Source organism: Narcine bancroftii, chromosome 6 (genome assembly GCF_036971445.1).
Source record: "Narcine bancroftii isolate sNarBan1 chromosome 6, sNarBan1.hap1, whole genome shotgun sequence".
NCBI lineage: Eukaryota > Metazoa > Chordata > Chondrichthyes > Torpediniformes > Narcinidae > Narcine > Narcine bancroftii.
The window spans coordinates 227,699,812-227,716,658 of NC_091474.1; the positions used below are offsets into that span (position 1 = coordinate 227,699,812).

General features: G+C 44.1%; 10 non-coding genes and 14 pseudogenes across 10 annotated transcripts; all 24 read left to right on the forward strand.

Annotated features, from left to right (window-relative positions):
• Positions 1 to 321: 321 nt before the first annotated feature.
• On the forward strand, positions 322 to 440 carry LOC138738130 (5S ribosomal RNA; annotated as a pseudogene).
• A 338-nt stretch (positions 441 to 778) lies between these two features.
• Positions 779 to 897, forward strand: LOC138737897 (5S ribosomal RNA). The gene has a single exon (XR_011341326.1). It is a non-coding gene; the product is annotated as a 5S ribosomal RNA (ribosomal RNA).
• Positions 898 to 1,548: 651 nt separating this feature from the next.
• On the forward strand, positions 1,549 to 1,667 carry LOC138738272 (5S ribosomal RNA; annotated as a pseudogene).
• A 329-nt stretch (positions 1,668 to 1,996) lies between these two features.
• On the forward strand, positions 1,997 to 2,115 carry LOC138738049 (5S ribosomal RNA; annotated as a pseudogene).
• Positions 2,116 to 2,760: 645 nt separating this feature from the next.
• On the forward strand, positions 2,761 to 2,879 carry LOC138737972 (5S ribosomal RNA). Its single transcript, XR_011341401.1, has one exon. It is a non-coding gene; the product is annotated as a 5S ribosomal RNA (ribosomal RNA).
• Positions 2,880 to 3,530: 651 nt separating this feature from the next.
• LOC138738268 (5S ribosomal RNA) lies at positions 3,531 to 3,649 on the forward strand (annotated as a pseudogene).
• Positions 3,650 to 4,608: 959 nt separating this feature from the next.
• Positions 4,609 to 4,727, forward strand: LOC138738131 (5S ribosomal RNA; annotated as a pseudogene).
• Positions 4,728 to 5,065: 338 nt separating this feature from the next.
• LOC138737980 (5S ribosomal RNA) lies at positions 5,066 to 5,184 on the forward strand. Its single transcript, XR_011341409.1, has one exon. It is a non-coding gene; the product is annotated as a 5S ribosomal RNA (ribosomal RNA).
• A 959-nt stretch (positions 5,185 to 6,143) lies between these two features.
• On the forward strand, positions 6,144 to 6,262 carry LOC138738132 (5S ribosomal RNA; annotated as a pseudogene).
• Positions 6,263 to 6,600: 338 nt separating this feature from the next.
• On the forward strand, positions 6,601 to 6,719 carry LOC138737898 (5S ribosomal RNA). Its single transcript, XR_011341327.1, has one exon. It is a non-coding gene; the product is annotated as a 5S ribosomal RNA (ribosomal RNA).
• A 651-nt stretch (positions 6,720 to 7,370) lies between these two features.
• LOC138738273 (5S ribosomal RNA) lies at positions 7,371 to 7,489 on the forward strand (annotated as a pseudogene).
• Positions 7,490 to 7,818: 329 nt separating this feature from the next.
• On the forward strand, positions 7,819 to 7,937 carry LOC138737985 (5S ribosomal RNA). The gene has a single exon (XR_011341414.1). It is a non-coding gene; the product is annotated as a 5S ribosomal RNA (ribosomal RNA).
• Positions 7,938 to 8,582: 645 nt separating this feature from the next.
• Positions 8,583 to 8,701, forward strand: LOC138737974 (5S ribosomal RNA). Its single transcript, XR_011341403.1, has one exon. It is a non-coding gene; the product is annotated as a 5S ribosomal RNA (ribosomal RNA).
• Positions 8,702 to 9,352: 651 nt separating this feature from the next.
• LOC138738259 (5S ribosomal RNA) lies at positions 9,353 to 9,471 on the forward strand (annotated as a pseudogene).
• A 651-nt stretch (positions 9,472 to 10,122) lies between these two features.
• On the forward strand, positions 10,123 to 10,241 carry LOC138738261 (5S ribosomal RNA; annotated as a pseudogene).
• A 956-nt stretch (positions 10,242 to 11,197) lies between these two features.
• LOC138738134 (5S ribosomal RNA) lies at positions 11,198 to 11,316 on the forward strand (annotated as a pseudogene).
• Positions 11,317 to 11,654: 338 nt separating this feature from the next.
• On the forward strand, positions 11,655 to 11,773 carry LOC138737899 (5S ribosomal RNA). The gene has a single exon (XR_011341328.1). It is a non-coding gene; the product is annotated as a 5S ribosomal RNA (ribosomal RNA).
• Positions 11,774 to 12,732: 959 nt separating this feature from the next.
• On the forward strand, positions 12,733 to 12,851 carry LOC138738135 (5S ribosomal RNA; annotated as a pseudogene).
• Positions 12,852 to 13,189: 338 nt separating this feature from the next.
• LOC138737900 (5S ribosomal RNA) lies at positions 13,190 to 13,308 on the forward strand. Its single transcript, XR_011341329.1, has one exon. It is a non-coding gene; the product is annotated as a 5S ribosomal RNA (ribosomal RNA).
• A 959-nt stretch (positions 13,309 to 14,267) lies between these two features.
• On the forward strand, positions 14,268 to 14,386 carry LOC138738136 (5S ribosomal RNA; annotated as a pseudogene).
• Positions 14,387 to 14,724: 338 nt separating this feature from the next.
• Positions 14,725 to 14,843, forward strand: LOC138737901 (5S ribosomal RNA). Its single transcript, XR_011341330.1, has one exon. It is a non-coding gene; the product is annotated as a 5S ribosomal RNA (ribosomal RNA).
• A 651-nt stretch (positions 14,844 to 15,494) lies between these two features.
• LOC138738274 (5S ribosomal RNA) lies at positions 15,495 to 15,613 on the forward strand (annotated as a pseudogene).
• Positions 15,614 to 15,942: 329 nt separating this feature from the next.
• On the forward strand, positions 15,943 to 16,061 carry LOC138738050 (5S ribosomal RNA; annotated as a pseudogene).
• A 645-nt stretch (positions 16,062 to 16,706) lies between these two features.
• Positions 16,707 to 16,825, forward strand: LOC138737975 (5S ribosomal RNA). Its single transcript, XR_011341404.1, has one exon. It is a non-coding gene; the product is annotated as a 5S ribosomal RNA (ribosomal RNA).
• Positions 16,826 to 16,847: the final 22 nt, after the last annotated feature.

Sequence of the window (16,847 nt, forward strand, 5' to 3'; positions counted from 1 at the left end):
TTTTCTTTCTTTCGATTTATCTATCTGTCTCACTTTCTTTCTTTCTTTCTCTTCCTTTCATTCATTCTCTTTCAGTCTTTCTCATTCTTTCACTCATACTCACTCACTCACTGTCGCTCTGTCACTCACTTCTCTATCTCTCTCTCTCTCTCTGTCTCTCTCTCTCGCTCCCTCGGTCGCTCTCTGCCTCACTTCTCTTTCTCTTCCTCTTGGATTGGATCTATTGAAATGTTTTGCTTGTCTTATTTGTCCTGCGTGTGCAGCGGCACATGTGTGTGTGCTGGTGAATTGGTTAAGTGTTGTCAGAAGCAGACACCTGCCGCCTACGGCCATACTAGCCTGAAAACGCCCGATCTCGTCTGATCTCGGAAGCTTACCAGGCTCAGGCCTGGTCAGTACTTGGATGGGAGAGCGCCTGGGAATACCATGTGCTGTAGGCTTTTGGCTTTCAGCACCCACCCATTTTTCTTTCTTTCGATTTATCTATCTGTCTCACTTTCTTTCTTTCTTTCTCTTCCTTTCATTCATTCTCTTTCAGTCTTTGTCATTCTTTCACTCATACTCACTCACTCACTGTCGCTCTGTCACTCACTTCTCTATCTCTCTCTGTCTCTCTCTCTCTCGCTCTCTCGGTCGCTCTCTGCCTCACTTCTCTTTCTCTTCCTCTTGGATTGGCTCTATTGAAATGTTTTGCTTGTCTTATTTGTCCTGCGTGTGCAGCGGCACATGTGTGTGTGCTGGTGAATTGGTTCAGTGTTGTCAGAAGTAGACGCCTGCCGCCTACGGCCATACTAGCCTGAAAACGCCCGATCTCGTCTGATCTCGGAAGCTAAGCACGCTCAGGCCTGGTCAGTACTTGGATGGGAGACCGCCTCGGAATACCAGGTGCCGTAGGCTTTTGCCTCTCACTACCAACCCATTTTTCTTCTATTCTGCTTCTCTCTCTCTCTCTTTCTCTATATCTTTTTACTCTTTCTTTCTCTCTTCCTTTCATTCCATCATTCATTCTCCTTTAATTCTTCTCATTCTTTCACATTATGCCTCATTCTATTTCTCAACCTACTTTGATGCACTCTTGCTTTCTTTCTCTCACTCACTCTTTCTCTATTTTATATCTCTCATACACTCTCTCTTTTCTTTCCTCTCTCTGTCACTCTCACTCTTTCTTTCTTTTATTCCTTCATTAATTCTTTCCCTTTTAATCCTTCTCATTCTTTAAGTAATCCTGCATCATTCTATCTCTTTCTTTAATCTACTTTCACACTCTCTTACTTTCTTGTCTCACTCACTTTTGCTCTATTTTCTATCTGTCACACTCTCTCTTTACTTTTCTCTCTCTCACTCACTGTTGCTCTGTCTCTCTCTGTCTTTCACTCGCTCTCTCTCTCCCTCGGTCGCTCTCTGCCTCACTTCTCTCTCTCCTCCTCTCGGATTGGCTCTATTGAAATGTTTTGCTTGTCTTATTTGTTGTATTGTTCCTGAGTGTGCAGTGGCATATGTGTGTGTGCTGGTGAGTTGGTTAAGGGGTGTCAGAAGCAGGCACCTGCTGCGTACGGCCGTACTAGACTGAAAACGCCCGATCTCGTCTGATCTCGGAAGCTTACCAGGCTCAGGCCTGGTCGGTACTTGGATGGGAGAGCGCCTGGGAATACCAGGTGCCATAGGCTTTTGGCTTTCAGCACCCACCCATTTTTCTTTCTTTCGATTTATCTATCTGTCTCACTTTCTTTCTTTCTTTCTCTTCCTTTCATTCATTCTCTTTCAGTCTTTGTCATTCTTTCACTCATACTCACTCACTCACTGTCGCTCTGTCACTCACTTCTCTATCTCTCTCTGTCTCTCTCTCTCTCGGTCGCTCTCTGCCTCACTTCTCTTTCTCTTCCTCTTGGATTGGCTCTATTGAAATGTTTTGCTTGTCTCATTTGTCCTGCGTGTGCAGCGGCCATGTGTGTGTGCTGGTGAATTGGTTAAGTGTTGTCAGAAGCAGACACCTGCTGCCGATGGCCATACTAGCCTGAAAACGCCCGATCTCGTCTGATCTCGGAAGCTTACCAGGCTCAGGCCTGGTCAGTACTTGGATGGGAGAGCGCCTGGGAATACCAGGTGCTGTAGGCTTTTGCCTCTCACTACCAACCCATTTTTCTTCTATTCTGCTTCTCTCTCTCTCTCTTTCTCTATATCTTTTTTCTATTTCTTTCTCTCTTCCTTTCATTCCATCATTCATTCTCCTTTAATTCTTCTCATTCTTTCACATTATGCCTCATTCTATTTCTCAACCTACTTTGATGCACTCTTGCTTTCTTTCTCTCACTCACTCTTTCTCTATTTTATATCTCTCATACTCTCTCTCTTTTCTTTCCAATCTCTGTCACTCTCACTCTTTCTTTCTTTTATTCCTTCATTAATTCTTTCCCTTTTAATCCTTCTCATTCTTTAAGTAATCCTGCATCATTCTATCTCTTGCTTTGATCTACTTTCACACTCTCTTACTTTCTTCTCTCACTCACTTTTTCTCTATTTTCTATCTGTCACTCTCTCTTTTTACTTTTATCTCTCTCAATCACTGTTGCTCTGTCTCTCTCTGTTTTTCACTCGCTCCCTCTCTCCCTCTGTCGCTCTCTGCTTCACTTCTCTCTCTCTAGGACTGTCTATATTGAAATGTTTTGCTTGTCTTATTTGTGGTATTGTTCCTGAGTGTGCAGTGGCATATGTGTGTGTGCTGGTGAGTTGGTTAAGGGGTGTCAGAAGCAGGCACCTGCCGCCTACGGCCATACTAGCCTGAAAACGCCCGATCTCGTCTGATCTCGGAAGCTAAGCACGCTCAGTCCTGGTCAGTACTTGGATGGGAGACCGCCTGGGAATACCAGGTGCCGTAGGCTTTTGCCTCTCACTACCAACCCATTTTTCTTCTACTCTGCTTCTCTCTCTCTCTCTTTCTCTATATCTTTTTTCTCTTTCTTTCTCTCTTCCTTTCATTCCATCATTCATTCTCCTTTAATTCTTCTCATTCTTTCACATTATGCCTCATTCTATTTCTCAACCTACTTTGATGCACTCTTGCTTTCTTTCTCTCACTCACTCTTTCTCTATTTTATATCTCTCATACTCTCTCTCTTTTCTTTCCTCTCTCTGTCACTCTCACTCTTTCTTTCTTTTATTCCTTCATTAATTCTTTCCCTTTTAATCCTTCTCATTCTTTAAGTAATCCTGCATCATTCTATCTCTTTCTTTAATCTACTTTCACACTCTCTTACTTTCTTGTCTCACTCACTTTTGCTCTATTTTCTATCTGTCACACTCTCTCTTTACTTTTCTCTCTCTCACTCACTGTTGCTCTGTCTCTCTCTGTCTTTCACTCGCTTTCTCTCTCCCTCGGTCGCTCTCTGCCTCACTTCTCTCTCTCCTCCTCTCGGATTGGCTCTATTGAAATGTTTTGCTTGTCTTATTTGTTGTATTGTTCCTGAGTGTGCAGTGGCATATGTGTGTGTGCTGGTGAGTTGGTTAAGGGGTGTCAGAAGCAGGCACCTGCTGCCTTCGGCCGTACTAGACTGAAAACGCCCGATCTCGTCTGATCTCGGAAGCTTACCAGGCTCAGGCCTGGTCGGTACTTGGATGGGAGAGCGCCTGGGAATACCAGGTGCCATAGGCTTTTGCCTCTCACTACCAACCCATTTTTCTTCTATTCTGCTTCTCTCTCTCTCTCTTTCTCTATCTCTTTTTTCTCTTTCTTTCTCTCTTCCTTTCATTCCATCATTCATTCTCCTTTAATTCTTCTCATTCTTTCACATTATGCCTCATTCTATTTCTCAACCTACTTTGATGCACTCTTGCTTTCTTTCTCTCACTCACTCTTTCTCTATTTTATATCTCTCATACTCTCTCTCTTTTCTTTCCTCTCTCTGTCACTCTCACTCTTTCTTTCTTTTATTCCTTCATTAATTCTTTCCCTTTTAATCCTTCTCATTCTTTAAGTAATCCTGCATCATTCTATCTCTTTCTTTGATCTACTTTCACACTCTCTTACTTTCTTCTCTCACTCACTTTTTCTCTATTTTCTATCTGTCACACTCTCTCTTTACTTTTCTCCCTCTCACTCACTGTTGCTCTGTCTCTCTCTGTTTTTCACTCGCTCTCTCTCTCCCTCTGTCGCTCTCTGCTTCACTTCTCTCTCTCCTCCTCTCGTCTGATCTCGGAAGCTTACCAGGCTCAGGCCTGGTCGGTACTTGGATGGGAGAGCGCCTGGGAATACCAGGTGCCGTAGGCTTTTGGCTTTCAGCACCCACCCATTTTTCTTTCTTTCGATTTATCTATCTGTCTCACTTTCTTTCTTTCTTTCTCTTCCTTTCATTCATTCTCTTTCAGTCTTTCTCATTCTTTCACTCATACTCACTCACTCACTGTCGCTCTGTCACTCACTTCTCTATCTCTCTCTCTCTCTCTGTCTCTCTCTCTCGCTCCCTCGGTCGCTCTCTGCCTCACTTCTCTTTCTCTTCCTCTTGGATTGGATCTATTGAAATGTTTTGCTTGTCTTATTTGTCCTGCGTGTGCAGCGGCACATGTGTGTGTGCTGGTGAATTGGTTAAGTGTTGTCAGAAGCAGACACCTGCCGCCTACGGCCATACTAGCCTGAAAACGCCCGATCTCGTCTGATCTCGGAAGCTTACCAGGCTCAGGCCTGGTCAGTACTTGGATGGGAGAGCGCCTGGGAATACCATGTGCTGTAGGCTTTTGGCTTTCAGCACCCACCCATTTTTCTTTCTTTCGATTTATCTATCTGTCTCACTTTCTTTCTTTCTTTCTCTTCCTTTCATTCATTCTCTTTCTGTCTTTGTCATTCTTTCACTCATACTCACTCACTCACTGTCGCTCTGTCACTCACTTCTCTATCTCTCTCTGTCTCTCTCTCTCTCGCTCTCTCGGTCGCTCTCTGCCTCACTTCTCTTTCTCTTCCTCTTGGATTGGCTCTATTGAAATGTTTTGCTTGTCTTATTTGTCCTGCGTGTGCAGCGGCACATGTGTGTGTGCTGGTGAATTGGTTAAGTGTTGTCAGAAGCAGACACCTGCCGCCTATGGCCATACTAGCCTGAAAACGCCCGATCTCGTCTGATCTCGGAAGCTAAGCACGCTCAGGCCTGGTCAGTACTTGGATGGGAGACCGCCTCGGAATACCAGGTGCCGTAGGCTTTTGCCTCTCACTACCAACCCATTTTTCTTCTATTCTGCTTCTCTCTCTCTCTCTTTCTCTATCTCTTTTTTCTCTTTCTTTCTCTCTTCCTTTCATTCCATCATTCATTCTCCTTTAATTCTTCTCATTCTTTCACATTATGCCTCATTCTATTTCTCAACCTACTTTGATGCACTCTTGCTTTCTTTCTCTCACCTACTCTTTCTCTATTTTATATCTCTCATACTCTCTCTCTTTTCTTTCCTCTCTCTGTCACTCTCACTCTTTCTTTCTTTTATTCCTTCATTAATTCTTTCCCTTTTAATCCTTCTCATTCTTTAAGTAATCCTGCATCATTCTATCTCTTTCTTTGATCTACTTTCACACTCTCTTACTTTCTTCTCTCACTCACTTTTTCTCTATTTTCTATCTGTCACACTCTCTCTTTACTTTTCTCTCTCTCACTCACTGTTGCTCTGTCTCTCTCTGTTTTTCACTCGCTCTCTCTCTCCCTCTGTCGCTCTCTGCTTCACTTCTCTCTCTCCTCCTCTCGTCTGATCTCGGAAGCTTACCAGGCTCAGGCCTGGTCGGTACTTGGATGGGAGAGCGCCTGGGAATACCAGGTGCCGTAGGCTTTTGGCTTTCGGCACCCACCCATTTTTCTTTCTTTCGATTTATCTATCTGTCTCACTTTCTTTCTTTCTTTCTCTTCCTTTCATTCATTCTCTTTCAGTCTTTCTCATTCTTTCACTCATACTCACTCACTCACTGTCGCTCTGTCACTCACTTCTCTATCTCTCTCTCTCTCTCTGTCTCTCTCTCTCGCTCCCTCGGTCGCTCTCTGCCTCACTTCTCTTTCTCTTCCTCTTGGATTGGATCTATTGAAATGTTTTGCTTGTCTTATTTGTCCTGCGTGTGCAGCGGCACATGTGTGTGTGCTGGTGAATTGGTTAAGTGTTGTCAGAAGCAGACACCTGCCGCCTACGGCCATACTAGCCTGAAAACGCCCGATCTCGTCTGATCTCGGAAGCTTACCAGGCTCAGGCCTGGTCAGTACTTGGATGGGAGAGCGCCTGGGAATACCATGTGCTGTAGGCTTTTGGCTTTCAGCACCCACCCATTTTTCTTTCTTTCGATTTATCTATCTGTCTCACTTTCTTTCTTTCTTTCTCTTCCTTTCATTCATTCTCTTTCAGTCTTTGTCATTCTTTCACTCATACTCACTCACTCACTGTCGCTCTGTCACTCACTTCTCTATCTCTCTCTGTCTCTCTCTCTCTCGCTCTCTCGGTCGCTCTCTGCCTCACTTCTCTTTCTCTTCCTCTTGGATTGGCTCTATTGAAATGTTTTGCTTGTCTTATTTGTCCTGCGTGTGCAGCGGCACATGTGTGTGTGCTGGTGAATTGGTTCAGTGTTGTCAGAAGTAGACGCCTGCCGCCTACGGCCATACTAGCCTGAAAACGCCCGATCTCGTCTGATCTCGGAAGCTAAGCACGCTCAGGCCTGGTCAGTACTTGGATGGGAGACCGCCTCGGAATACCAGGTGCCGTAGGCTTTTGCCTCTCACTACCAACCCATTTTTCTTCTATTCTGCTTCTCTCTCTCTCTCTTTCTCTATATCTTTTTACTCTTTCTTTCTCTCTTCCTTTCATTCCATCATTCATTCTCCTTTAATTCTTCTCATTCTTTCACATTATGCCTCATTCTATTTCTCAACCTACTTTGATGCACTCTTGCTTTCTTTCTCTCACTCACTCTTTCTCTATTTTATATCTCTCATACACTCTCTCTTTTCTTTCCTCTCTCTGTCACTCTCACTCTTTCTTTCTTTTATTCCTTCATTAATTCTTTCCCTTTTAATCCTTCTCATTCTTTAAGTAATCCTGCATCATTCTATCTCTTTCTTTAATCTACTTTCACACTCTCTTACTTTCTTGTCTCACTCACTTTTGCTCTATTTTCTATCTGTCACACTCTCTCTTTACTTTTCTCTCTCTCACTCACTGTTGCTCTGTCTCTCTCTGTCTTTCACTCGCTCTCTCTCTCCCTCGGTCGCTCTCTGCCTCACTTCTCTCTCTCCTCCTCTCGGATTGGCTCTATTGAAATGTTTTGCTTGTCTTATTTGTTGTATTGTTCCTGAGTGTGCAGTGGCATATGTGTGTGTGCTGGTGAGTTGGTTAAGGGGTGTCAGAAGCAGGCACCTGCTGCGTACGGCCGTACTAGACTGAAAACGCCCGATCTCGTCTGATCTCGGAAGCTTACCAGGCTCAGGCCTGGTCGGTACTTGGATGGGAGAGCGCCTGGGAATACCAGGTGCCATAGGCTTTTGGCTTTCAGCACCCACCCATTTTTCTTTCTTTCGATTTATCTATCTGTCTCACTTTCTTTCTTTCTTTCTCTTCCTTTCATTCATTCTCTTTCAGTCTTTGTCATTCTTTCACTCATACTCACTCACTCACTGTCGCTCTGTCACTCACTTCTCTATCTCTCTCTGTCTCTCTCTCTCTCGGTCGCTCTCTGCCTCACTTCTCTTTCTCTTCCTCTTGGATTGGCTCTATTGAAATGTTTTGCTTGTCTCATTTGTCCTGCGTGTGCAGCGGCCATGTGTGTGTGCTGGTGAATTGGTTAAGTGTTGTCAGAAGCAGACACCTGCTGCCGATGGCCATACTAGCCTGAAAACGCCCGATCTCGTCTGATCTCGGAAGCTAAGCACGCTCAGGCCTGGTCAGTACTTGGATGGGAGACCGCCTGGGAATACCAGGTGCTGTAGGCTTTTGCCTCTCACTACCAACCCATTTTTCTTCTATTCTGCTTCTCTCTCTCTCTCTTTCTCTATATCTTTTTTCTATTTCTTTCTCTCTTCCTTTCATTCCATCATTCATTCTCCTTTAATTCTTCTCATTCTTTCACATTATGCCTCATTCTATTTCTCAACCTACTTTGATGCACTCTTGCTTTCTTTCTCTCACTCACTCTTTCTCTATTTTATATCTCTCATACTCTCTCTCTTTTCTTTCCAATCTCTGTCACTCTCACTCTTTCTTTCTTTTATTCCTTCATTAATTCTTTCCCTTTTAATCCTTCTCATTCTTTAAGTAATCCTGCATCATTCTATCTCTTGCTTTGATCTACTTTCACACTCTCTTACTTTCTTCTCTCACTCACTTTTTCTCTATTTTCTATCTGTCACTCTCTCTTTTTACTTTTATCTCTCTCAATCACTGTTGCTCTGTCTCTCTCTGTTTTTCACTCGCTCCCTCTCTCCCTCTGTCGCTCTCTGCTTCACTTCTCTCTCTCTAGGACTGTCTATATTGAAATGTTTTGCTTGTCTTATTTGTGGTATTGTTCCTGAGTGTGCAGTGGCATATGTGTGTGTGCTGGTGAGTTGGTTAAGGGGTGTCAGAAGCAGGCACCTGCCGCCTACGGCCATACTAGCCTGAAAACGCCCGATCTCGTCTGATCTCGGAAGCTAAGCACGCTCAGTCCTGGTCAGTACTTGGATGGGAGACCGCCTGGGAATACCAGGTGCCGTAGGCTTTTGCCTCTCACTACCAACCCATTTTTCTTCTACTCTGCTTCTCTCTCTCTCTCTTTCTCTATATCTTTTTTCTCTTTCTTTCTCTCTTCCTTTCATTCCATCATTCATTCTCCTTTAATTCTTCTCATTCTTTCACATTATGCCTCATTCTATTTCTCAACCTACTTTGATGCACTCTTGCTTTCTTTCTCTCACTCACTCTTTCTCTATTTTATATCTCTCATACTCTCTCTCTTTTCTTTCCTCTCTCTGTCACTCTCACTCTTTCTTTCTTTTATTCCTTCATTAATTCTTTCCCTTTTAATCCTTCTCATTCTTTAAGTAATCCTGCATCATTCTATCTCTTTCTTTAATCTACTTTCACACTCTCTTACTTTCTTGTCTCACTCACTTTTGCTCTATTTTCTATCTGTCACACTCTCTCTTTACTTTTCTCTCTCTCACTCACTGTTGCTCTGTCTCTCTCTGTCTTTCACTCGCTTTCTCTCTCCCTCGGTCGCTCTCTGCCTCACTTCTCTCTCTCCTCCTCTCGGATTGGCTCTATTTAAATGTTTTGCTTGTCTTATTTGTTGTATTGTTCCTGAGTGTGCAGTGGCATATGTGTGTGTGCTGGTGAGTTGGTTAAGGGGTGTCAGAAGCAGGCACCTGCTGCCTACGGCCGTACTAGACTGAAAACGCCCGATCTCGTCTGATCTCGGAAGCTTACCAGGCTCAGGCCTGGTCGGTACTTGGATGGGAGAGCGCCTGGGAATACCAGGTGCCATAGGCTTTTGCCTCTCACTACCAACCCATTTTTCTTCTATTCTGCTTCTCTCTCTCTCTCTTTCTCTATATCTTTTTTCTCTTTCTTTCTCTCTTCCTTTCATTCCATCATTCATTCTCCTTTAATTCTTCTCATTCTTTCACATTATGCCTCATTCTATTTCTCAACCTACTTTGATGCACTCTTGCTTTCTTTCTCTCACTCACTCTTTCTCTATTTTATATCTCTCATACTCTCTCTCTTTTCTTTCTTCTCTCTGTCACTCTCACTCTTTCTTTCTTTTATTCCTTCATTAATTCTTTCCCTTTTAATCCTTCTCATTCTTTAAGTAATCCTGCATCATTCTATCTCTTTCTTTAATCTACTTTCACACTCTCTTACTTTCTTGTCTCACTCACTTTTGCTCTATTTTCTATCTGTCACACTCTCTCTTTACTTTTCTCTCTCTCACTCACTGTTGCTCTGTCTCTCTCTGTCTTTCACTCGCTCTCTCTCTCCCTCGGTCGCTCTCTGCCTCACTTCTCTCTCTCCTCCTCTCGGATTGGCTCTATTGAAATGTTTTGCTTGTCTTATTTGTTGTATTGTTCCTGAGTGTGCAGTGGCATATGTGTGTGTGCTGGTGAGTTGGTTAAGGGGTGTCAGAAGCAGGCACCTGCTGCCTACGGCCGTACTAGACTGAAAACGCCCGATCTCGTCTGATCTCGGAAGCTTACCAGGCTCAGGCCTGGTCGGTACTTGGATGGGAGAGCGCCTGGGAATACCAGGTGCCATAGGCTTTTGCCTCTCACTACCAACCCATTTTTCTTCTATTCTGCTTCTCTCTCTCTCTCTTTCTCTATATCTTTTTTCTCTTTCTTTCTCTCTTCCTTTCATTCCATCATTCATTCTCCTTTAATTCTTCTCATTCTTTCACATTATGCCTCATTCTATTTCTCAACCTACTTTGATGCACTCTTGCTTTCTTTCTCTCACTCACTCTTTCTCTATTTTATATCTCTCATACTCTCTCTCTTTTCTTTCTTCTCTCTGTCACTCTCACTCTTTCTTTCTTTTTTTCCTTCATTAATTCTTTCCCTTTTAATCCTTCTCATTCTTTAAGTAATCCTGCATTCTATCTCTTTCTTTAATCTACTTTCACACTCTCTTACTTTCTTGTCTCACTCACTTTTGCTCTATTTTCTATCTGTCACACTCTCTCTTTACTTTTCTCTCTCTCACTCACTGTTGCTCTGTCTCTCTCTGTCTTTCACTCGCTCTCTCTCTCCCTCTGTCGCTCTCTGCTTCACTTCTCTCTCTCCTCCTCTCGTCTGATCTCGGAAGCTTACCAGGCTCAGGCCTGGTCGGTACTTGGATGGGAGAGCGCCTGGGAATACCAGGTGCCGTAGGCTTTTGGCTTTCAGCACCCACCCATTTTTCTTTCTTTCGATTTATCTATCTGTCTCACTTTCTTTCTTTCTTTCTCTTCCTTTCATTCATTCTCTTTCAGTCTTTCTCATTCTTTCACTCATACTCACTCACTCACTGTCGCTCTGTCACTCACTTCTCTATCTCTCTCTCTCTCTCTGTCTCTCTCTCTCGCTCCCTCGGTCGCTCTCTGCCTCACTTCTCTTTCTCTTCCTCTTGGATTGGATCTATTGAAATGTTTTGCTTGTCTTATTTGTCCTGCGTGTGCAGCGGCACATGTGTGTGTGCTGGTGAATTGGTTAAGTGTTGTCAGAAGCAGACACCTGCCGCCTACGGCCATACTAGCCTGAAAACGCCCGATCTCGTCTGATCTCGGAAGCTTACCAGGCTCAGGCCTGGTCAGTACTTGGATGGGAGAGCGCCTGGGAATACCATGTGCTGTAGGCTTTTGGCTTTCAGCACCCACCCATTTTTCTTTCTTTCGATTTATCTATCTGTCTCACTTTCTTTCTTTCTTTCTCTTCCTTTCATTCATTCTCTTTCAGTCTTTGTCATTCTTTCACTCATACTCACTCACTCACTGTCGCTCTGTCACTCACTTCTCTATCTCTCTCTGTCTCTCTCTCTCTCGCTCTCTCGGTCGCTCTCTGCCTCACTTCTCTTTCTCTTCCTCTTGGATTGGCTCTATTGAAATGTTTTGCTTGTCTTATTTGTCCTGCGTGTGCAGCGGCACATGTGTGTGTGCTGGTGAATTGGTTAAGTGTTGTCAGAAGCAGACACCTGCCGCCTACGGCCATACTAGCCTGAAAACGCCCGATCTCGTCTGATCTCGGAAGCTAAGCACGCTCAGGCCTGGTCAGTACTTGGATGGGAGACCGCCTCGGAATACCAGGTGCCGTAGGCTTTTGCCTCTCACTACCAACCCATTTTTCTTCTATTCTGCTTCTCTCTCTCTCTCTTTCTCTATCTCTTTTTTCTCTTTCTTTCTCTCTTCCTTTCATTCCATCATTCATTCTCCTTTAATTCTTCTCATTCTTTCACATTATGCCTCATTCTATTTCTCAACCTACTTTGATGCACTCTTGCTTTCTTTCTCTCACCTACTCTTTCTCTATTTTATATCTCTCATACTCTCTCTCTTTTCTTTCCTCTCTCTGTCACTCTCACTCTTTCTTTCTTTTATTCCTTCATTAATTCTTTCCCTTTTAATCCTTCTCATTCTTTAAGTAATCCTGCATCATTCTATCTCTTTCTTTGATCTACTTTCACACTCTCTTACTTTCTTCTCTCACTCACTTTTTCTCTATTTTCTATCTGTCACACTCTCTCTTTACTTTTCTCCCTCTCACTCACTGTTGCTCTGTCTCTCTCTGTTTTTCACTCGCTCTCTCTCTCCCTCTGTCGCTCTCTGCTTCACTTCTCTCTCTCCTCCTCTCGTCTGATCTCGGAAGCTTACCAGGCTCAGGCCTGGTCGGTACTTGGATGGGAGAGCGCCTGGGAATACCAGGTGCCGTAGGCTTTTGGCTTTCAGCACCCACCCATTTTTCTTTCTTTCGATTTATCTATCTGTCTCACTTTCTTTCTTTCTTTCTCTTCCTTTCATTCATTCTCTTTCAGTCTTTCTCATTCTTTCACTCATACTCACTCACTCACTGTCGCTCTGTCACTCACTTCTCTATCTCTCTCTCTCTCTCTGTCTCTCTCTCTCGCTCCCTCGGTCGCTCTCTGCCTCACTTCTCTTTCTCTTCCTCTTGGATTGGATCTATTGAAATGTTTTGCTTGTCTTATTTGTCCTGCGTGTGCAGCGGCACATGTGTGTGTGCTGGTGAATTGGTTAAGTGTTGTCAGAAGCAGACACCTGCCGCCTACGGCCATACTAGCCTGAAAACGCCCGATCTCGTCTGATCTCGGAAGCTTACCAGGCTCAGGCCTGGTCAGTACTTGGATGGGAGAGCGCCTGGGAATACCATGTGCTGTAGGCTTTTGGCTTTCAGCACCCACCCATTTTTCTTTCTTTCGATTTATCTATCTGTCTCACTTTCTTTCTTTCTTTCTCTTCCTTTCATTCATTCTCTTTCTGTCTTTGTCATTCTTTCACTCATACTCACTCACTCACTGTCGCTCTGTCACTCACTTCTCTATCTCTCTCTGTCTCTCTCTCTCTCGCTCTCTCGGTCGCTCTCTGCCTCACTTCTCTTTCTCTTCCTCTTGGATTGGCTCTATTGAAATGTTTTGCTTGTCTTATTTGTCCTGCGTGTGCAGCGGCACATGTGTGTGTGCTGGTGAATTGGTTAAGTGTTGTCAGAAGCAGACACCTGCCGCCTACGGCCATACTAGCCTGAAAACGCCCGATCTCGTCTGATCTCGGAAGCTAAGCACGCTCAGGCCTGGTCAGTACTTGGATGGGAGACCGCCTCGGAATACCAGGTGCCGTAGGCTTTTGCCTCTCACTACCAACCCATTTTTCTTCTATTCTGCTTCTCTCTCTCTCTCTTTCTCTATCTCTTTTTTCTCTTTCTTTCTCTCTTCCTTTCATTCCATCATTCATTCTCCTTTAATTCTTCTCATTCTTTCACATTATGCCTCATTCTATTTCTCAACCTACTTTGATGCACTCTTGCTTTCTTTCTCTCACCTACTCTTTCTCTATTTTATATCTCTCATACTCTCTCTCTTTTCTTTCCTCTCTCTGTCACTCTCACTCTTTCTTTCTTTTATTCCTTCATTAATTCTTTCCCTTTTAATCCTTCTCATTCTTTAAGTAATCCTGCATCATTCTATCTCTTTCTTTGATCTACTTTCACACTCTCTTACTTTCTTCTCTCACTCACTTTTTCTCTATTTTCTATCTGTCACACTCTCTCTTTACTTTTCTCTCTCTCACTCACTGTTGCTCTGTCTCTCTCTGTTTTTCACTCGCTCTCTCTCTCCCTCTGTCGCTCTCTGCTTCACTTCTCTCTCTCCTCCTCTCGTCTGATCTCGGAAGCTTACCAGGCTCAGGCCTGGTCGGTACTTGGATGGGAGAGCGCCTGGGAATACCAGGTGCCATAGGCTTTTGGCTTTCGGCACCCACCCATTTTTCTTTCTTTCGATTTATCTATCTGTCTCACTTTCTTTCTTTCTTTCTCTTCCTTTCATTCATTCTCTTTCAGTCTTTCTCATTCTTTCACTCATACTCACTCACTCACTGTCGCTCTGTCACTCACTTCTCTATCTCTCTCTCTCTCTCTGTCTCTCTCTCTCGCTCCCTCGGTCGCTCTCTGCCTCACTTCTCTTTCTCTTCCTCTTGGATTGGATCTATTGAAATGTTTTGCTTGTCTTATTTGTCCTGCGTGTGCAGCGGCACATGTGTGTGTGCTGGTGAATTGGTTAAGTGTTGTCAGAAGCAGACACCTGCCGCCTACGGCCATACTAGCCTGAAAACGCCCGATCTCGTCTGATCTCGGAAGCTTACCAGGCTCAGGCCTGGTCAGTACTTGGATGGGAGAGCGCCTGGGAATACCATGTGCTGTAGGCTTTTGGCTTTCAGCACCCACCCATTTTTCTTTCTTTCGATTTATCTATCTGTCTCACTTTCTTTCTTTCTTTCTCTTCCTTTCATTCATTCTCTTTCAGTCTTTGTCATTCTTTCACTCATACTCACTCACTCACTGTCGCTCTGTCACTCACTTCTCTATCTCTCTCTGTCTCTCTCTCTCTCGCTCTCTCGGTCGCTCTCTGCCTCACTTCTCTTTCTCTTCCTCTTGGATTGGCTCTATTGAAATGTTTTGCTTGTCTTATTTGTCCTGCGTGTGCAGCGGCACATGTGTGTGTGCTGGTGAATTGGTTCAGTGTTGTCAGAAGTAGACGCCTGCCGCCTACGGCCATACTAGCCTGAAAACGCCCGATCTCGTCTGATCTCGGAAGCTAAGCACGCTCAGGCCTGGTCAGTACTTGGATGGGAGACCGCCTCGGAATACCAGGTGCCGTAGGCTTTTGCCTCTCACTACCAACCCATTTTTCTTCTATTCTGCTTCTCTCTCTCTCTCTTTCTCTATATCTTTTTACTCTTTCTTTCTCTCTTCCTTTCATTCCATCATTCATTCTCCTTTAATTCTTCTCATTCTTTCACATTATGCCTCATTCTATTTCTCAACCTACTTTGATGCACTCTTGCTTTCTTTCTCTCACTCACTCTTTCTCTATTTTATATCTCTCATACACTCTCTCTTTTCTTTCCTCTCTCTGTCACTCTCACTCTTTCTTTCTTTTATTCCTTCATTAATTCTTTCCCTTTTAATCCTTCTCATTCTTTAAGTAATCCTGCATCATTCTATCTCTTTCTTTAATCTACTTTCACACTCTCTTACTTTCTTGTCTCACTCACTTTTGCTCTATTTTCTATCTGTCACACTCTCTCTTTACTTTTCTCTCTCTCACTCACTGTTGCTCTGTCTCTCTCTGTCTTTCACTCGCTCTCTCTCTCCCTCGGTCGCTCTCTGCCTCACTTCTCTCTCTCCTCCTCTCGGATTGGCTCTATTGAAATGTTTTGCTTGTCTTATTTGTTGTATTGTTCCTGAGTGTGCAGTGGCATATGTGTGTGTGCTGGTGAGTTGGTTAAGGGGTGTCAGAAGCAGGCACCTGCTGCGTACGGCCGTACTAGACTGAAAACGCCCGATCTCGTCTGATCTCGGAAGCTTACCAGGCTCAGGCCTGGTCGGTACTTGGATGGGAGAGCGCCTGGGAATACCAGGTGCCATAGGCTTTTGGCTTTCAGCACCCACCCATTTTTCTTTCTTTCGATTTATCTATCTGTCTCACTTTCTTTCTTTCTTTCTCTTCCTTTCATTCATTCTCTTTCAGTCTTTGTCATTCTTTCACTCATACTCACTCACTCACTGTCGCTCTGTCACTCACTTCTCTATCTCTCTCTGTCTCTCTCTCTCTCGGTCGCTCTCTGCCTCACTTCTCTTTCTCTTCCTCTTGGATTGGCTCTATTGAAATGTTTTGCTTGTCTCATTTGTCCTGCGTGTGCAGCGGCCATGTGTGTGTGCTGGTGAATTGGTTAAGTGTTGTCAGAAGCAGACACCTGCTGCCGATGGCCATACTAGCCTGAAAACGCCCGATCTCGTCTGATCTCGGAAGCTTACCAGGCTCAGGCCTGGTCAGTACTTGGATGGGAGAGCGCCTGGGAATACCAGGTGCTGTAGGCTTTTGCCTCTCACTACCAACCCATTTTTCTTCTATTCTGCTTCTCTCTCTCTCTCTTTCTCTATATCTTTTTTCTATTTCTTTCTCTCTTCCTTTCATTCCATCATTCATTCTCCTTTAATTCTTCTCATTCTTTCACATTATGCCTCATTCTATTTCTCAACCTACTTTGATGCACTCTTGCTTTCTTTCTCTCACTCACTCTTTCTCTATTTTATATCTCTCATACTCTCTCTCTTTTCTTTCCAATCTCTGTCACTCTCACTCTTTCTTTCTTTTATTCCTTCATTAATTCTTTCCCTTTTAATCCTTCTCATTCTTTAAGTAATCCTGCATCATTCTATCTCTTGCTTTGATCTACTTTCACACTCTCTTACTTTCTTCTCTCACTCACTTTTTCTCTATTTTCTATCTGTCACTCTCTCTTTTTACTTTTATCTCTCTCAATCACTGTTGCTCTGTCTCTCTCTGTTTTTCACTCGCTCCCTCTCTCCCTCTGTCGCTCTCTGCTTCACTTCTCTCTCTCTAGGACTGTCTATATTGAAATGTTTTGCTTGTCTTATTTGTGGTATTGTTCCTGAGTGTGCAGTGGCATATGTGTGTGTGCTGGTGAGTTGGTTAAGGGGTGTCAGAAGCAGGCACCTGCCGCCTACGGCCATACTAGCCTGAAAACGCCCGATCTCGTCTGATCTCGGAAGCTAAGCACGCTCAGTCCTGGTCAGTACTTGGATGGGAGACCGCCTGGGAATACCAGGTGCCGTAGGCTTTTGCCTCTCACTACCAACCCA